Consider the following 20,111-nt stretch of genomic DNA (forward strand, 5'->3'; position numbering starts at 1 on the left):
TGCAGGGGGCTGAGATGGAGAGCTAGGCCAACCCTCTAGTCATGACACGCGGTCCTCGAGCTGGCATAGCAGATCTCCAAACTGCTGGTTGAGCTCACTATGCACCAAGACCCAGACCTGGCGACAAGTGACAGGTTCCTGTCCACGCCCACTCCCAGGGGGGTGTGAGCCCCATCCCCTGAGGCAGTTCCACCCGAAGGTGGTGCAGGACCAATAGGCTAGGAGGTCCCGGGTTAGGCCCCAGATGTGCTGGTGCCCAGTGCCATGGCCAGTTGAGGTGGGACAGGTGGGTCAGCTGGGACCCGCATTCCCATACGTGCTATGGTGTTTATGTTTTATCAGTATATGCGGGTTAGTAATAGTCAGCACATTCCAGGGTTAGGTATGACAGCATGCATAGGTATTCCCATTAACCCAGACACCATATGTTCATAGGTTCATAGGTAGGTATTAGGCTATCGGCCTTGGGGCATATACAAGCCCAACCCAAAAGGTCCCCTGGCTTTTGCCACCCAAGAAAATTAATTTCCTGTGCTACTGTCGAGGAGAGCCACAGAGGTGATCCCCGGGGTGAATTTCCTATTTCCCATCCAATCATCAAGATTTTTCTTGAAGAGTGCTAATGAGGAGCTTTGTTTGATATAGATAGGTAGTTTATTCCAGAGTATGGGAAGCCTCTGGGACAGGAATCTATCCCTCTGGCATGTTCTGTTTATTGTGGTGACAAGGTTTAGGTCCCTAGAGCGTGTAGCTCAGAGGGATCGGGATTTCTTTAAGTGGAGCATGTCCAACAGCTCTGGGTTTGACATTGCTTTGTATGTTAGGCAGAGATCACCTCTGAGTAGGCGATATGCGACGGAGTAAAGCTGGAGTTTTTTAGACAGTCTGCGTAGGGCATCTGTTTGAGGCTAGTAATCCTCTTTGTGAGGTATTTCTGCGGCTTTTCCAGTTGTTGTAGATGGCTTGTGAGGTACATACCAAAAGGGGCATTGTACTCTATAATGGATCTAATGAGTGATGAGTAGAGGGGAACAATGACCTCTTTTTTTTCTGGATGAGAAACCTTTTGTGATGAGGTGTGCCATGTAGAAGGATTTCCTGATTACTGAGGTGATGTGATTTTCAAAGGATAGACTACTGTCCACCTGTGTCCCAAGGTCTCTTATCACACTTTTGGTGTTAAGTATACTACCGCCTATGTTGTAGTTCATGGGTACAGAGTTTTTACCAAAGGGGGTGACAATGCACGTTTTGGCATTGAGCTTGAAGCCATGGCTTTGACACCAGGGATCTGTCTCAGTGAGGCCCTATTGTAGGATGTCCACATCGTTAGGAGTTTCAATTATGGCTCCTAGTTTGCAGTCATCTGTAAACTTCGTTAGCTAAAGACTTTCTGTGTTAGCCTGTACTTCAGAGAAGTAGATACCAAACAGGAGAGGAACCAGTACTGAACCCTGTGGTACTCTACTTGTCACTAATCTGAAGTTGGATTTGGAGTCTGCTACTTTCGCAGTGTGGGTTCTGTCAGTGAGTCAGTTGGCAACCCATCTTGTGACATAGGGATTTATACGTAGTTTAGTGAGTTTATCTATAATTCCAGAGTAAGGGATGGTGTTGAAAACCTTGACAAAATCTAGATAGGCTGTGTGAACCACCTTACCCTTGTCTACAGCTTTGATGACTGCTTCAAAGAAGTCTATCAGGTTTAGGAGACATGATCTGCCTTTTACAAACCTGAACTGGGTGGGGTCCAGAGTTTGTAGATTACCAGTGTCTTTGTTTATAACTTCCATGATGATACGTTCCATGGCTGTGCAGACCAGGCTCATCAGGCTAATGGGGTGGTAGTTCCCAGGGTCCGTGGTGGCTCCCCCCTTGTGGAGTGGGATAACAGTCACTTTGCGCCATTCAGCAGGCACAAAGCCTGAGGTGCGGCTATGATTGAACATGGTATTTAGGTGGGGTGCCAGTTCATTCTGTAGTTTGTGTAGAAAGCAGCCTGGGATGTTGTCTGGTCCCATGGATGCTGTGTTCTTAGCTTTGGAGAGTGTGGTTTTTACCTGTGCAGCCATGATTACAGGAACTTTGCATTCTTCCATTATAGAGATGGGCTCTTTAGGGGGTGAGAGGGGGTAAAGTTAGCACTGAACCTATCTGGCAGGATGTTGGAAATATCAGTTGGGTCTGTATATTTAGTGCCATTGTGCTGTAACTCGGAGCAGATATGAGTCTTCCCACTGAGATTCTTGACATAGCTATAGAATGCTTTGTGGTTGTCTTTAGAATCAGTGGCGATTTTGTTTTCGTACAGTTGCATAGCAAACTGAACAAATGCATATATGGGACCACAGTGGTAATTACAACAGCATGCAGGTACAATGAAGGCACCATGCCACCAAATGTTGCAGTATTTCAACGTAGCACATGCATAGAAACAGATTTAAATAATTATCAAACAATAGGACATATACCCCAACATTACAGTTAAGTCAACACATACCATTTGAGTCGGGTATTTAATTTATTGCTGCAGATATGGTGGTGGGGTGAGAAAGATGTCAGTTAACAGCTAGTATATTCCTGTAGTTCGCATTACTTTCCTTGTCAGTGCTGTTATCTGTACCTTACAAGTATTAGTACACTACCCTATTGCATTAGTTTGGACAGTGGTATGCCTGTCGACAACTATATTCATGAACTGGTTTTACCTGCAGTATACACCTCTTACCTGGTATAAATGTGGAGAAATTGATTGTCAACACTAACTGTTTCTACACATACTCCCAGATTCCAGGTTGATGTTATGCACATACCTGTCCATCATTTTTTGCACAGAGTCTGGCCATGTCTTGACCACATTCAGGTGAACCAGGACATATTTAGACTATTGACCTCTTCAACCTTTACTGACTTACAGTGCTCTTCTACAGGATTTCCTAGACAGTTATATTATGTAGCACAGTGTGTGTGTGACAGTGATGAGTGATACCTTATTATTCAGAGCAACTGCAACACTCACAATGCCATACAATACCAGAGTAAACAGAACCAATACAGGGTATCAATTTTTATTTCTAGGCACAGTGTTCATATCTGATGGACCTGTGGGAGGAATGTTTGTTAGCACTACCTGAATGTTGCCACACAAATTACCAGAATCCACATTTTATTATTATGCACATACATCTCACTCTGTTACTGTACACACTCTGGTCACAGCTTGGCAACACAGGGGTGTAGATGGGGCATGTTTGGCTTATTACACCCATAACAGTTATGGGGTATGATTATGTATGCAGCCTACTACCACTCCCAGGATTCGAACCATGGCTGTGTGTGCTAAAAATACAACAGTTAACATCTCAATTGTGTTTGCTATTTGGATTTTATTGTTTGCCCTTTCACTGTTTTCTGTCTATGTATCTGTCAGTTGTACTAAATGACCTCTGGGGATTACACCAGTCATATACAGACATTCCTACAGATTTTATGTTGCACAGTGTGGGTAACAGTCCTTAATACAACAGTACTATTAAGTGATTGTAAATCTACATTACCACATGATACCAGAGTAAATACATGCAGTCCAGCCATTAGACCTTTATTGTCAGGCTATTATGTTTTTATTTACATACAGCCTATGTGAGACTCTTCCTGCCATATTCTCTGGTGTATGCAGTACTTGCCTTAAGCAATACAGGTTTTATACAGGCAATTAACTACTAATACTTTTAGATTTATTTCTATAACAGTACATGTAAGAGTATTACTAACCTGCCTCGCGTCGCAACCTCTCCAAGTGACATCCATAGGCCTCCTGGTTCGCAGCCCGCTCACTTACCACTGTGAATGACATAGGAATATTTAGCCATATCTGTCCATAATATACATTAGCTGGCAATTATTAAATAGGTAGTGGAGTGATACTTACACACAGCTGGGACCTCCACTGTCCTCCTAGCCTCTTGGATCTACTGATCCAAGAGATCCCTTTTTCATCACTTCAGGTCGGCATAGTGATGCCTGACCTGTTCACCAGTTCGGGGTATTCCAGTGGCACTGGTGAGGTCATGGGTGAGATGGTCCCAGGCTTCAGCTTTATATTGGGATCCCTGGTACTGGTCCTGCAGCAGACTCTGCTCATGTTCTTTGACAAGGAGTCCTGCTATGACTCTGGACTCCTGGATGCCCCAGCACTGCACCCAAAAGTGCAAACCCTCTCCCATTCCAGACATAGTGTCTGCAAGGGGAAGATACAATCAGTTATGAGATGTATTCCTGTCTGTTGGGCTGATTTCCCACACTTTGCTGTGATTGGACGGTTTTGAAAAGGCTAAGCTATGGGCAAACCTACTTACCTAAGGTTGGCATTGTTTAAAGGGGTATACCAATGAGCAAATTGAGTTAGCTGGCCTACACATTGCTTACACCTACTAAATTGGGCTGTGCAATGCTTAGCATTGCTTAATATTTAATTTGGATTATATTTGCTTTTTGGCATTGATTTATTATTTATTATATGTTATATATGTGTATGATATTCAAGATTCATGTGTACATACACTGTATGGGGTCCTTGTGTTTATTAAGGGACTTCAGCACTTTATTACAATTACATCTCACATCTGGGCTTACTGCAGTACTCCAGTTTACATATTTATGTTATGTAGTAGGTTATACAACATAATAATGTATATAGATTCATTTCACATGTTCAGTTTGATTTTCCTATAGTGAGGATTTGTTTTGTGATACCTCAATCATCTGTACTGTTGTGATGGCTTAGTGGTTAACTACTGTGATTATAGTATACAGGGTCCTGGGTTCAAGACCTGCAAACACTGTTTATTTTGTTTCTGGCCAGAACAGCGGCTGTTGCATACAAAGTGATTAAGGCCCTTTTAAGCACTTGCAAGTGGGTTTGTGCTGGTTTGCGTGAGGGTAAGCTATGCTAACCTTCAGTTAAATATGCTTACAGAGAGTTAGCTTCAATATTGCTTAACCTGAGTTTGCATTGCTTACCCCTGTACAAATGGGCTTAAACCCACTTACTAGTGCTTAAATATGCTTGCTCCCACTTACTACTGCTTAATAGTGCTTACACTTGCTTACTAGTGCTTACTTCCACTTACCACTGCACTAATTTAGACAGTAATGTCTAATGGTTCTTGGGAAGGTGGGGGATTTGGAAGCTGTATGGAGCTATCATTCATTACACATTTTACCTTAAAATTTGTATACCTGATTCCTGTGTACTCCAGTTCACAAATATATGTTATTTAGTAGGTTATGTAACTAAAAATATTGGTCATAAAGTTATTTGACATGGAAAATGGAATATGCTGCAGTGGGACTCGAACTGGGAATGATTACTTACAAGGCAAATGCTCTGCCCATTACACTATTGCTGTATTGCTTCATTTTCATATAAATCTTGCTTTTTATCCTCTTCTGATATTTAAGCTGCATTAACTGTAGCTAAGCAATGGGCAAACCTGTGCACTTATGGTTAAATTTAATCTGTTTCATAAACAAAAAAATATTTTTATACTTGTTGTTTTACTATTGCTCTTGTATACGTGGGGGGATGTTGTTGGGGGTATGCGTACACCTATGAGTAGTCTCGCTCATTCTTTTAGGATTTGTCTGCTGTCCTTTATTGCAGAGGCATGTATATTCTGAGAGCTCTGCTCTAAGACACACCCCCTGCACTCATACACACGCTGTGTAAGATTAGGAGCACAGGCAGCATGCCTTCATTAGTATGCATGGCGCGCAGAAGTCCTGCTCCTAAATGTCCGCTTCCGTGCAGGACTAAGCTAGTCCTGCATGAAAGGATAGTGAATCCAGGGGAATGTAATGGTATAGAGATCTGTGAATCCCTCCTGCATAAGCACTGTAAAAGTTAACAGAGGACAGGGTAAAGTACATAAAGGTTTTCTAAATTGCAGGGTCTGCAATAAACTAGTTGCCATAGATACACATTATTAAAGGCCTGTCATTATTTAAAACCATTCTGAATAAGCCTATTTACTAAAATCATTGTTTTCATCATGGATTAAACTTTGTGAAATAGGCCACTAAAATCACTTCAATTATTTTAACTTGCTATTGCTGTTGACAACCCACTATAATGATTTATTCACACAGGGCTGTTTATAGTAAAAGTGTACATTAATATACAATGTCATTATGGTGTTTACTTAATGCTGATTATTTTTTTTTATCATACAGACTCACACCAGAGAATAAATTTTAGGTTTCTGATTGTCTTTTCATTAATAAACCAACATTTTTATTCCTTTGACATCAGTTTTTTTCCTGATTTCTCGGTATTACCATAAAGCATGAATAAATACAAACATAATTAAATGCACCTGATTTTCAAGCATTGAGAGTTGTAAACAGCATTTACTTTTTATTTTGGTTTCAGTTTTGAAAAAAAAAAACAGAATGAAAAAATGGTACAGAAACCTCAATTGATGTTTTTCAAAACCACTATTCTTCCCTCAGAATGCCAGTATGACAGCATATATTGTGTTTGTGTGTGTGTGTGTGTGTGTGTGTGTATATACACACACACACACACACACGCACACACACACACACACACACACACACACACACACACACATACAAAATATATGCTGTCATACTGGCATTCTGAGGGAAGAATAGTGATTTTGAAAAACATCAACTGAGGTGATATATGTTTATATATATAATATATATTTATATATATATATATATATATATATATATATATATATATATATTTTTTTTTTACTTATTTATTTGTATTTGTTTACCGGGATGGTCCAATGGGCCAAAAAGTGCCCATTTTCAGTGAAGCCCCTGGGAGAAAAGCCCCATAGTGATTTATACAAACAACAAACAAATGTATCAAATACAACAAATACAAGAACAAGAGCTTACCACAACATAGATTTTTAACAAAAGTAAAATTGGGCAATGAGGCAATACAGTCATAGATAAGACTATCTAATGATTCTACTAGTACAAGTAATTGCAGCAAAGGATTACTAGTCAGGATTAAGGAGGTAGGTAGGATGGAGAAGGAGTGAAGAGGAGGAGGTAGTGGGAAAAAGAAAAAGTTAAGTTATGGAGTGTGAGGAACTGGCACATGAGCATAGCCACTGTGAGGACAAATGTTGTTTTCAGGATTTTTTGAAGAGAGATGTGCTGCTAGTGGTTCTTAGGGTTTGTGGGAGAGAGTTCCATAATTTAGCAGTGGAGAAGGAGTAGAGCAGTTGCCAGCTGAGAGGTTAGGTTTGTTAATTTGCAAAAGCAGTTGATTCTTGGAATGGAGGGGTCTGCTTGGGTGATAGGGTTTAAATAGAGACGAAAGGGCAGGGCAGCTGGCAGGGGTGAATATTAGTTTATGGGCAGCTGTTAGTTGTATGCATGTGAGATGATGGGGAAGATCTAGCCAGTTTAGCATGTGAAGAGAGGCACAGTGGTGGGATGATTTTATTTCTGTTAGTGACAAATTTTGCAATTTTGTTATAGCAAGAATGGTGCTTGGATTTTAGATTGGCTTTTATGTTAGTAAAGAGAGGAGTATCATAGAGGAGAGATGGGAGCAGGAAGGAGGAGGCAAGTGACAGTTTTGAGGAGAAAGTGAGGAATGTTTTGTGGCGGTATAGCATGCCCAATTTTTGGTGAACATTTTTAATATTGTTGTGAATATGCAAGTCAAAGGATAAGTGTTCATCTATGGTGACTCCTAATAGCTTGTAGGTGTGACAACCTCAATAGTAGTATTGTTCTGGGAGAGTATGGAGAAAGAGTCTTTATTTATAATAGTGGTCTTCTTGGGGTGAATAGTATTAGTTTGTTTTTTGTAGGGTTTAGGGCAAGATGGTTGTTAGTTATCCATATTTCAGTGAAGGTGAGTGCTGACTGGGTAAGTTTCAGGAGTTCATCAGGAGAGTTGGCACTGCAGATGACTGTAGAGTCATCTGCGCACCAGATGACTATGCCTTGATAGAGAGTAGAGTGAAATTCATTGATGAAAATGCTGAATAACAGAGGGCCAAGAATAGATCCCTCGGGAACACCAGTAGTAGTATTGATGAATGGAGAGAGAGAGAGTGTAGCCATTTTGTAGCTTGTTGTCTGCCTGTGAGGTAGTTGGAAAACCAGAGAAAGGTGGAGGGGGGCATTGTAAGTTTACTAAGGAGAAGAAGGTGGGATATAGTTTCAAAGGCATTTGACAGGTCAAGAAACAGAGAGGAGACTAGCTTCCCGGCATCCTGAGTTTGATTTACAGATTCACAGAAGGATATTAGAATTGTATGGGTGCTATGTCCGGGCCTGAAGCCATGCTGGGTTACTGATATTAGGTTATTGTCTTGAAGATAGTTAAGGAATTGGGCATGGATACATTTCTGAAGGATCTTTGAGATAGGGGATAGAATGGCAGTGGGTCAGAAGTTGTAGATATCTGTGTTGTTTCCGCCTTTGTGCAGTGGAAGGATGAAAGCTTTTTTCCATATGCTGGGAACATAGGATTCTTGAATGGAACTATTAAGAAGTAGGCTGACAGGATATACTATGTCGTTTGCTACTACTTGAAGGAATTCTGGGGGCAGTTCATCAGGGCATTGGTGCATGGCTTTAATTTTAGAAGAAGTTTCTTTATTGTGGTAGTAGGGATAGGTAAAAGATAGAAGTTATGTAAGTGGGGGGACATTAGTAGTCTGGTCAGATGTGTTTGGATGATTATGAGGGAAGTTTGTGTTGAGGCTAGTTATAGCATTTATAAAATATGTGTTGAAGAGGGCGACTATTTGGTTGGGACTTTTTTCTGGATTGGGACAGGGGGTACTGTTGGATCCTGGGTGGAGAAGGTTGTTTATTGAGCTCCAAACCTGCTCTGGATTTAGTTTGTGTTGGCTTTGTAAAGTGTGCTAATATTCTTTTTTGTCCTTAATAACTAGGTGCTTTACTTGGTTGTGAAGCTGTTTATAATTTATAAGGTCAGAGTTATTTTTGTGTTTTTTTCAATTGCTTCCAAGCATTGTCTCTGGTGGTCATATTCTGATTAGTATTTCTAGTGAGCCATGGGGTTTGTTTAGGTTTTACTCTTTTTTGATAAAGGGGGGGGGGGGGTGCTAGCCTGTTTAAGATATTTTTGAATGTATAGTTGAAAAATTCAACTGCTTCATCTAGGGGAAGTGTTTTTAGCGGAGCCCAGTCAATGTTGTTTAGAGTGTTGTTAAAGGATGAAGGGCAGAAGCTGGATAGATTTATAACATTCTTATAAAGATGCCTGTTTAATGGTGTTGAGGTGTTGCATATAATAAAGGCAGGTAAGTGGTTGCTGATACTGCCTGGGTGAGTTCCTGTGGTGGAGATTTTATTGGGGTCAGAGACCATGATCCAGTATAAGATTGTTCCGCTGTTGCAATTTTTGTTGGGTCTAGTAATATTGGTGATTAGCTGACTGTAGTTGAATAGGTTTATGCTAGACGGGGAATGCTGTTGTTTGAAGTCTAACCAATTAATATTAACATCCCTAAGAATTATAGTTTCCCTGGTTATATTGCTGGATGTTCAATCTAGGCTATCCTCTAATATGGGAATGTTGTTGCTGGGGAGGATGTATAGGACAATGATACAGAGATTTTTGTATTCATTTATTTTTATGAAGGTTATTAAGAGTTTGACAGTAGAGAAGTTGGGTATAGATGAATTGTATGGGACTATATGATACTATATTGAAGGTGTTGGGATAGAGCAGAACTACATACCACCTTTTTTTGCGGGGCCTATCTGAGCATAGGCATGCAAAACCAGTGGGAAGAATTCAGAGTTTTTAATGTATGGTTTTAGCCAGGTTTCAGTGGCAGCGATAATTTCTGGTTTGTTATGTGCTATCCAGCCATGGAACTGAAGGACTTTATTACGAATACTTTGAAGGTTGATTGTTGTTAGATTTAAGGATTTGAGGGAGCTGTGTGGGTCTGGAGATGAAGTTTGGGGACCAGGATTAGGATGGATACCTCCGCATAAGGTAGTTTAGAGATCTTATGTAGCAGAGTAAAAAGTTCTAGCTTTTTTCTTAGGCTATGGTCTAGGTGGGTAGGGTGGTGTGAGTGGAGTTTATGATTTGGGAGGAATAGTTTTGGTTTAAAGTATAGAATGCTATTAGGTATATGATAAATGAGATGTTATGGTAGGTATTGAAGGGTAAATTTTGGGTAGAGGTTGTGAAGGTGAGTTTTTGTTAGAAGTCTATAAGTTGAAGTGGGATAAGTTGCAATAAGAAGGTTAAGGGTAATAAGAGGGTGAGGGGCATAGTGTTGTAGTAGGTAAAAGTGTTGTGAAGTTTTGTAGGTTGTTGGGTGAGGGGTACTAAAGGAAGTGTAAGAGGTAGGCAAGGTGGAGGTGGAGGCAGTGAGTTAGCTGGAGTTATTTGGAGTAGCCAGTGGGAGCTGTTGGTTAGACAGGAAGAGTGTGTGGTGGGATGTGATTGGATGGGAGATAAAGAGGGGGTGGTCTTAAGGTGAAAATAAAAGCAATTGAAATGGGGTGGGGGGTAATTGGGTAGGGTAGGGGAGCGGAGTGAGCCCGAACTCAGTGAGGGCGAATGGAGAGGGGTATAACCAAATCGCACACCCTGCGAGAAGAGAAAAACAATCAGGGAAGAGCATAAGAGACAGCTGCGATTAAGGCACGTTTCAGGGGGTGTTGGACAAAGAGTAAACTACATGGGCAGATACCTACTGAAACATGCACTCATGAATAATGGGAGTGCTAATAGGCCCTGAGGAGCTAGCAGATAGGGAACAGAGTTTTGCAGTGCAAAACCGTCAAAGGAAAAAACTTCAAAGACCAGTTCACGTTAGGTTTAAGCAAGGCACCCTTTATTACTTGCAGCAAGGAGACAAAGCATGTATGCACAGTGTTTGTCTGGATAATTAATGATTAGTAGGTTATACTTATACAGTTCTCTTCCTGTCACATAGAAAATGTTACATTATATTGCTGACATAGTTAGACACAGCTTTCTGTATGTTCTACAGAAAATATTGTTAGACTTATTGCTGACCAAGTTAAAATATCTGTCATTCTGCAAAAACATTTTGAGAAAAAACAACCTGGTCTTGAGTTTATGTCAGTCCATTTCAGCATTTCAATTCTTCTATTGTACTGTTCTAATACATGTGTTACATTTTACCTAGATTCAAGGTACATTTCTAGCTTCAGTACAAGTAATGCTGACTACGGTTTAAACTTTCAAGCATCTATTGTTTTCTTTATCAATGGCTTCTAGCAGCTGCATGTTTTCTCATGGCATAAGCAGAAATCAATATCCCTTTGTTAATTTTCATGACATTAGCAGAAATGAATTACCTCTTGTTATTTGCTGACATTAGCAGAAAATAGAATGCTTCTTGTTAAGTTTCTAATGGTTGTGCAGATTCATGCAGTGTGAACAGAAAAAAATGTATTAACCCTTTTAAATCTGGAAAGCACTAAATGCACTAAGCGTGCATATTACTATTACATATTTTTCTAAAAAAAACACTAGGTTAAAAGTACTTAGGGAGGAAAAGAGTTACATAGGGAAAAGGAGACCAGAGGAAGAAGGCTTTTAATAGTGTGTATATGTGCGTGTTTGTGTGTGTGTGTGTGTGTGTGTGTGTGTGTGTGTGTGTGTGTGTGTGTGTGTGTGTGTGTGTGTGTGTGTGTGTAGCACACTGCAGTTCATATCTTCCCAGACTAAATAGCTTGATTTTCTTAGGACCACTGACTCTGAAGTTTCTTTTGATTGAATGCAAAGACTAAATGTTACAAAGAAGACAGACATCACAGATCAAAAGTATGTAACTACTTGTTATTTATAGATAGATAAAATATGTGTGTGTGTGTGTGTGTGTGCATGTGTGTGTGTGTGTGTATATATATATATATATATATATATATATATATATATATATATATATATATATATATATATACATACAGTGAGGACCCACACAAGAATCAGGAGAACTGTTTTATTTTGTTGCTGCTTGTAAGATGTTCATTTTGTTTATCTTGGGGGAAGTTTAAAAGTAGTTTCAGCTTTCTTTGTGCTGTAAGAATAATGTTATATGTATGCACTGAACAATCAGAACTTCTTTTTTGTTTTTGACAAAAATGGGAAAAGGTGGTTATGTATGGATGGATCATTAATGCATACAGATTTGTATAACACTTCATCGACTTATATTACACTGTGTCATTCCTTTCCTATACTGCACAGTGGGGTACAACAATGCAGTATAATACAAAAGGGGGCTAAATAAATATATGAGAAGAGAATAGCTGTGAAATAAAGACAGATGAAAACAAGAGGACCAGGCAGTATAAAACATAAGTAATGCAATGAAATGCTATAATACAAAAGGAAAACTGACCTATTAAATTAAGCATCTTCAAAGATAACCTAGGAAATGATCCAATGTAACATCAAAGAGCACTAGGGAGTTACTTCGACATGCAGCACAATCAAAGCAAACAGAACACAATGCACAACAATTTGAGCAAGTAAAGTGCAGAAACCTACAGAGGACAGCAATACAAAGCAGACATCTTGACAGAGAGTTGTGTTATGCGGTGTTAAATAAATAGTGGATTTGTCATATAGCAAGCCAAATATATTGAGACATGAGTCATTAACAGTAAACAACAGCATATGCCATACATACATACATGGTGATACAGCACATCTACAGGTAAACTAGAAAAAAACAGGTTTATAAAACCAGCATAATGTATAAAACAAACTCCAAACTGAGAGTGGAACATATATGTAGCCTCTTTATCAAGCAAGATGCAGGAACATACAGCATGCAACACATATCATATGCAAATACACAAGTACAGCATTTTGAACTAGTGGCAGCATTCATCATGTGCATTGTGTATAACATAATTCCTAAATGGCACACCTAAACTACAGTATCGTTGTTTATACCAATCATGTAGCAGTCTAAAAAAGCAACTCAAAATCAAGCAGCATCAAAAGCATAGAAGTACTGTGTAATGTGCCAGAAAAGGATGTGCCTCAAGCATATACAATTGCACAAATGAAGCTACTTCAGCTAACTGTATGCACACATGCAATAATGAGTAAATGGGCATAATGCAAACATGGAAATCAATTTGCAAGAGGGCATTGTGCACTGTCAGCTGTTTGGGTCTTTGTTATAGTATGCCAGCCCCATGAACAGGCAACATAAAGGTGCTTTACTGCCATTTCAAAAACATGATAAACACTCTGCCACTTTCAATTTATCTATAGCTATCTTACACATACACCACTACCCACATAACATGCAAAAACACATTGAAAATTACATTTTTTTAAATACAAGGTACAAGCCCCATTATTTCAAATATAACAATCCCAAGGCTGAACAACAGAGAAAAAAATGAACACCTTCTGAGCCCATTGTCTGCACTCTCATTCAGAGTACAAACCATATTTATTGAATGTCATTATCAATGTAAGTGAATTGAGCAAACTGATTCACTGACACGGTTAATTGAGAATGATCTGTACAGAGTCAGTTCACTACAAACATCAATATAGCAAGTTTTGATAAAAAGCAGAAAGATAATTTGAGAGAGTACAGTGAAATGAAATAAATGTTACTCTGTATAGAGATATGTAAATAGACATAGATATAGATACATGCACACACACACACACACACAGACAACACATTCCCCGGATTCAGCAAGCTCTGCACGACATACAGGAATAGTGCAAGAGCTGTTGCAGGCAATATGGCTGATGTGCGATTCAGAAATGAACTCCCAGGACGTGCACGAGCACTCCTGCACTATTCCTGCATGGACACAACCCCTGTATGCTAATTACCTCATTTGCTGGTGAAAACCATGCAAATGAGGTGAATAAGTGATCCAGGAAGCAGGCAGGCATCCGTGCAGGAATAGTGTAGACTGCAGAAATATTATAGTAGTAATGTAGTAACATGTACGTGTGGTTATAATAACAGTGGAGCACAGATTACCTGAGCTGGCCAAATTAGCAGGATAGGTTGTTGCATGTGCACAATATGCAGGGCTCTGTGTGTTAGGTTGTTGTGTGTTGTATATTGTGTGAAAGTGGTCAGCATGTAGGAATGGAAGGTTGTGTCCTGGTGGCCTATGGCCAGTACTGTTGATGACAGGGTCAAGTTCTAAATACTGCAGTGTCAAACACAATGCATCCCAGCAAGACCCAATCCAGCAGTAATCCATACTAATTGTTCAGATGTAATATCTGTCACCATCTGAAAGATGGACATAGCATGAATGTGGGCCCAGACATACACACAGTACACAGGTGGTAGTACCCTAGACAGAAAGTGTATGAAATGTTACTGTCAAATGTTCACACCTTTGGAATTGTACATACAGGTAAGCAGCACATTAGAGGTCTTTGTAGTATGGAATACTGATGTAGTCTGGCCAAACACTGGCAGACCACAAAAGACACAGTTATGAAGTACTGAGAAACTTCTGATGTCTCCACACAAGCCAGCATAAGGGGAATGCCGCACATATATCTGTGAATCAGCTGCAAAATGCTTCCATAGCACACATGCACTCAGCTCATCCCACCATCAACCACAGATTCATCACAGGTCATATCCCTGCTGTTGGGAATGAGTACAATATGACCCCCACTTCTCTATGGGAATACCCACAGAATGCAACATGCTGAAGAGGTGTCCCATGCAGGTGTGTCCCTAGCTCTAAGCTGCACCCTGCCAGCATCCAAACCAATGGATTAATAAGGACAGAAACTATTGCCATTAACACCTTTCACACCTACCCTGTCACACCAGGGGAATCCAGTGGCTTGTAACCTGTGACTGTAGGAGTGACAAAATGCACTGGCCTTCTACAGATGGCCTGCATCACCAAATGCCCTACAGTCCTCTGTCAAAGGCCTGTGTCTCACCCATACTGCCAATGTATGTTTTCTCATGGATTCCCAAATAACGACATAACACAGTCCACAGAACATAAATGCAAGGCCATGTTGACAAATCCTAGTAGCATGTCCACCATGTCCTACTGCATGAACTGTGCACCAACCCCTAAATACTGTTGTGATGAAGTGATAACTATAAGGATACTTATCAGATATCGCTTGCATAATTTTAGGAAGAGGATAGAATAATAGAGGGGGGTAGAAGCATGGACGCCATGGACTGTGTGAAGTCTGAAACTTTGATGTTTGCCCATACTATCCCTGCCTGCAAACCCATGAATGGGTGGCTTCAAACCCACTTGTAAACCAAAAGGTGAAGGGGAAATGACCAGATATATGAGCCCTGCCTCTGGGTAACCTGTGTGAATCTGTACAGCTGAGAGGTATGGCCACAGCAGGATATGGCCATTCTGTCATTTCGATAGATGCACAAGCATGGGATCCTCAGCCACCGCAGTACCAAGGTGCTGGACCATTTACACAGACCCATCAGCAAGTGTCTGCAGCTCCCCTTCCAGCATGACATGATTGTGCAAGAATATGTAGGCTGCAGACCACAATACTGGACACAGCTTCATTCATCTTGTATTCCGCAGGAAATTACTGTGAGTAAATAAGTATATATGTCAGTAGCTGATGACATAATACATCACAGTGTAAAACAGTACATATGTCTGAATATATCTGCTAACACCAAAACCATGTAGCAGAAGCAGTATAGACCCAATTAGTTACAGTATACCACTATCCTTTGCCCATTGTGACTCCATATTGTCAACCCTATCTACAGATATCCTGCAGAAACAGGTTGCTAGCTGTAGGTGTAGAACACAAATACCTGCACTGGAGTACAACCTACCTGGAATGGATTCACACATTCAATACAAAAGGTCATACAGGGCATGCTCCCACACTTACAGAAATGGATCTCATGTCTGGCAACAACAGTGGACTATACATTTCTGTCAGTCGCAGATGTCTGTGCACCCACACCACATTGCACACCAGTCACGCTTTGCACACACATCAGATAGGAATACACACCTATATCCAAGGACAACACATTATAATATGTCAAACATACACAACAGAGATGGTGGGAAGACAGAGACAGACAGTGACAAAAAGGCTTGCATCATGAGGCCTGTCCTACCCACTTAATATCCAATTGGACAATATCACATGATGTGCCAATGTCTATCACTGTAGACATTTGCTACTGGTAGCCCTCAGCACTATAGTGTCTGTGGTGCTTCTGATAACTGTGTAACATAACAGTACAAGTCATTCATCTAGCAGTCATATACAGAGTCCTGTCAAATGTAAAGTTGATTGAGACTGAATGTTGTGTGTGTGTGTTTCCAAAGGAATGGTTTATGGCACATTCACACACACTGCACTCCCCTTTGCCCTAGTTTAGCTAGCCTGCTGATGTCAGTCACCTTGAAATACCCATTTGGACAAACCTCATCCCTATAAACTCTGTGGCATGTGAAATAACTGCATAATGCTATAGTGTGCTGTACTAGTTAGGTAGGAGTTTTAACCCCAGACATGTCAACTGTGAAATTGTGTGTGTGTGTATAGAAATCAATGCTTTTTTCTGGCCATTCACAGTCACTACACCTTCCATTGTCCAACTTTAGCAAACCTTCTCATGCCAGTCACCTTGAAATACCTCATTGGACAACATTCAGCCCTGAAAACTCTGTGGCATGTGCAATAACTGCATAATGCTACAGTGTGATGTACTAGTAAGGTAGGCCTTCTAATCCCATGCATGGAAACTATGAAAATTTGTGTGTATGGATCAATGATTTTGAGGCCATTCATAGATACTACACCTCCCATTGCCCTACTTTATCAAGGTTGCTGATGTCATTCACCTTGAAATACACCTTTGGAGAAAAGCTAGCCCTATAAGCACCGTGGCTCGTGCAATAACTGCATAATGCTATAGTGTGATGTACTAATTAGATGGGAGTTCTAATTCCAGACATGGCGACTGTGAAACTCTGTGTGTGTGTGTACTGAGTAATGCTTTTGTGGCCATTCACAGTCGCTACACCTTCCATTGCACTACTTGAGCAAGCCTGCTTATGTCAGTTACCTTGAAATATATCTTTGGAGAAGGGCTAGCCCTATAAGCTCTGTGGTGCATTCCATAAATGCAGAACAATGTAGTGGCAGTAACTACACAGCTATGGGCTTGAATCTCATCTGTGGCAAGTGTTTGTATGTGTACCTTAAAGGTTTTGTCCCTATTTACATCCAGTATGCATCTCAGAGCCTGACTTTAGCAGTCCTACAGATATCATCCGCCTTACAAATATTTGTTGTGAAGCCTATACAATGTCAGGTCAGTGGTACATATGTTTAATGTGTAAAAATAATGGTTTGTAAAGGTTGTTAGATAGAGGTTTGAACCTGGCAAATGTAAATGTGCAATTAGTGTAAAATTATTTTTGGGTCCTCTCACCCACTACATCACCGCATGCCAGTATTTATAGGGGCTGGTGATGTTCCTCACTTTAGAAGTACCTTGGGACAATATCCATCCAATAAGCTCTGTGGTGCATACAATAAATGTGGTACACTGTAGTAGCAATATATAGCTAAGTAGGGGTCTGAATCTCAGTACTGGTAAGTGTGTGTGTGTGTGTGTGTGTGTGTGTGTGTGTGTGTGTGTGTGTGTGTGTGTGTGTGTGTGTGTTTGTCATCAGTATCTTGAGTGGAGGTTGCTGGGATTGTGTAATGACAGGATGCATTGTGGGGTGGGTTTTGCTAAATTATTATATTGAGGACCCATTATATGTCACAATGTCCACCTTACAAGGACAATAGATGTCAAACAGCAGAGAGGCTGATGAAGACAATCCATAACCCTACATGTGACATTATGGATTGGTAAACAATATAGGTAACCCTTGTATTACACAGAGAACACTCTCCACCCATGTCTCATACACAAACACACTTGGCTAGGCAGCAGCCACTATATTGGTAGTTCCCTGCATATTGCCTAGAGATAGTAACCATGGTGTGATTGCAGTGGACTACATACTGTTGACCACAACAGTGCCACTGGCATCAGAAAGTACTGTGATGTGTGACATCTCCTGACTGTGTGTTATCCAGCAAGTAAAAGGACATGGCACCCTGTTCCATCCCTACAATAGGCAAATAATTGCTTACAGTGGTCCTTTGCTATGCTCCCCACTAGATGCCTGCAACAACTGTAGAGTCTGCAAATGTAACCTTTAAAGGGAATACCATGCCTTATACACATGCACTTTATGGACATATGCCACTAACTTCACTGAATACCTGTATCATGCTGTCAATGTAGGTGCAGGCACAACCTCAGTTCCATAGCCAGGTCTCACAACATGAGGTCAGGAGTGCTACATCAGATGATAACAATCTGTCCACACAACATGCCCCAGAGAACACAAGTACACTTCCACATGTCACAGAACATGCATGTGGGGCATGTGCACAGCCCAGACACTGTCCATGTTATGGAATATAAATCACATACATGGCAATCATTGCACAGCACTGGTCATCCACAATAGTAACCCAGATGAGTTGATGGTGAATACAATACCCACTTGTGTAGGCCAATCCAGGGACTACACCCCTGAGCCCCACTGGAGACCATTGCCATGTGGCCTGATGCCAAGGTATTCCCTTTGCCTGGCCTTCTACAGCTTTCTGGCACAGTCAACTACTACACACCTGTGAAGCAATAAACCCATGCATGTCAGTACTGACAAGTGTGTGTGTGTGTGTGTGTGTGTGTGTGTGTGTGTGTGTGTGTGTGTGGAGATTAATGATTTTGAAGCCATTCACACTCACTACACCTCCCATTGCCCTACTGTAGCATGCCTTCTGATGTCAGTCACATTGAAATAACCCTTTGGCCATATATCAGCCTGGTAAGCTGTGTGGTATGTGTGATAACTGTGTAGTACTGTAGTGTAACAAACTAGTTAGGTAAGAGTTCTAATACTGACCCTGCCAACTGTGATAATCTGTGTGATTCCCTGAGAGAGTGTGATTGTGTCTTCATTGACACCTGCTTTTGTGGAGAGTCACATGTACTACACTTCCCTCCTTTATCACTGTTGCTGATATCACTCACCTTTAAAGATACCTTTGGAAAACTCTCCAATATGTAAGCTCCGTGACACATGCAATAACTGCATAACAATGTAATAGCAATACATAGTCAGGTAGGAGTTTGAAACTCAGTACTGGTAAGTGTGTGTTATCAGTGCTCTGTTCGGGTGATTGTGCAATGATAGTGTCCATTGCAGTGTTGGTTTTGCCACATCATTATATTGAGGAGCTGCATGTCCCATTGTCAACATTACAAAGCCAACATTTTCCAAACATTGTAGAGATTCTTGTCGACAATCCTCAGCCATAAATGTGTACAGCCATGTGCAATTACCATGTAACAGTATGGATTAGTACACAATATAGGCAACCGTCATAATGCTCAGATATCACTCTTCACCCCTGGATCATACACAAACATGCGTGGCTCGTACTCTCCTACTCCCCACCTTTCTTACTTTGTCTCTCTCTGTCTCTCTCACTCCCTCTCTGGTGGATGTGGAAAAGTACACCTACTTTGCTTAGGCAGCTGCTTGAGGTTTGTAAGTGATGCTCATGATCAGCTGAAGGCCAGTGCACAAATTGCAGTCCCCCACTTACTAATTGCTTGTGGAACAGCTATGGCATCCTTCTTATAGCCAGTTGCATGGAAACACACTCCTATAGCTAAGCGCTTCATGTGGGTGTTGGCCCTTTTCCTTCACTGTGAGCAGGACTTCATGTGGGTGTTTGACAAACACCATCACAGAGGGTAGCTGGATATACCTCTTACAACATACACTGTGGAGACAGGCCAACAAACAGGAGGGGAATGTTCCAGACATGAGGGCAGAATATAAGTATTGCTGTTCTACATTTGAAGTAATGTTGGTTTAACAGGGTTTCTATGGATATGGCTGTTTTACATGATTTAATATCTGTCATGACAGTGTTTTGTGGTTGAGGAAACTCTCACCTGTAGGGC

Source organism: Protopterus annectens, chromosome 3.part1 (assembly GCF_019279795.1).
Source record: "Protopterus annectens isolate FY-2018-M chromosome 3.part1, PAN1.0, whole genome shotgun sequence".
Classification (NCBI taxonomy): Eukaryota; Metazoa; Chordata; order Ceratodontiformes; family Protopteridae; genus Protopterus; species Protopterus annectens.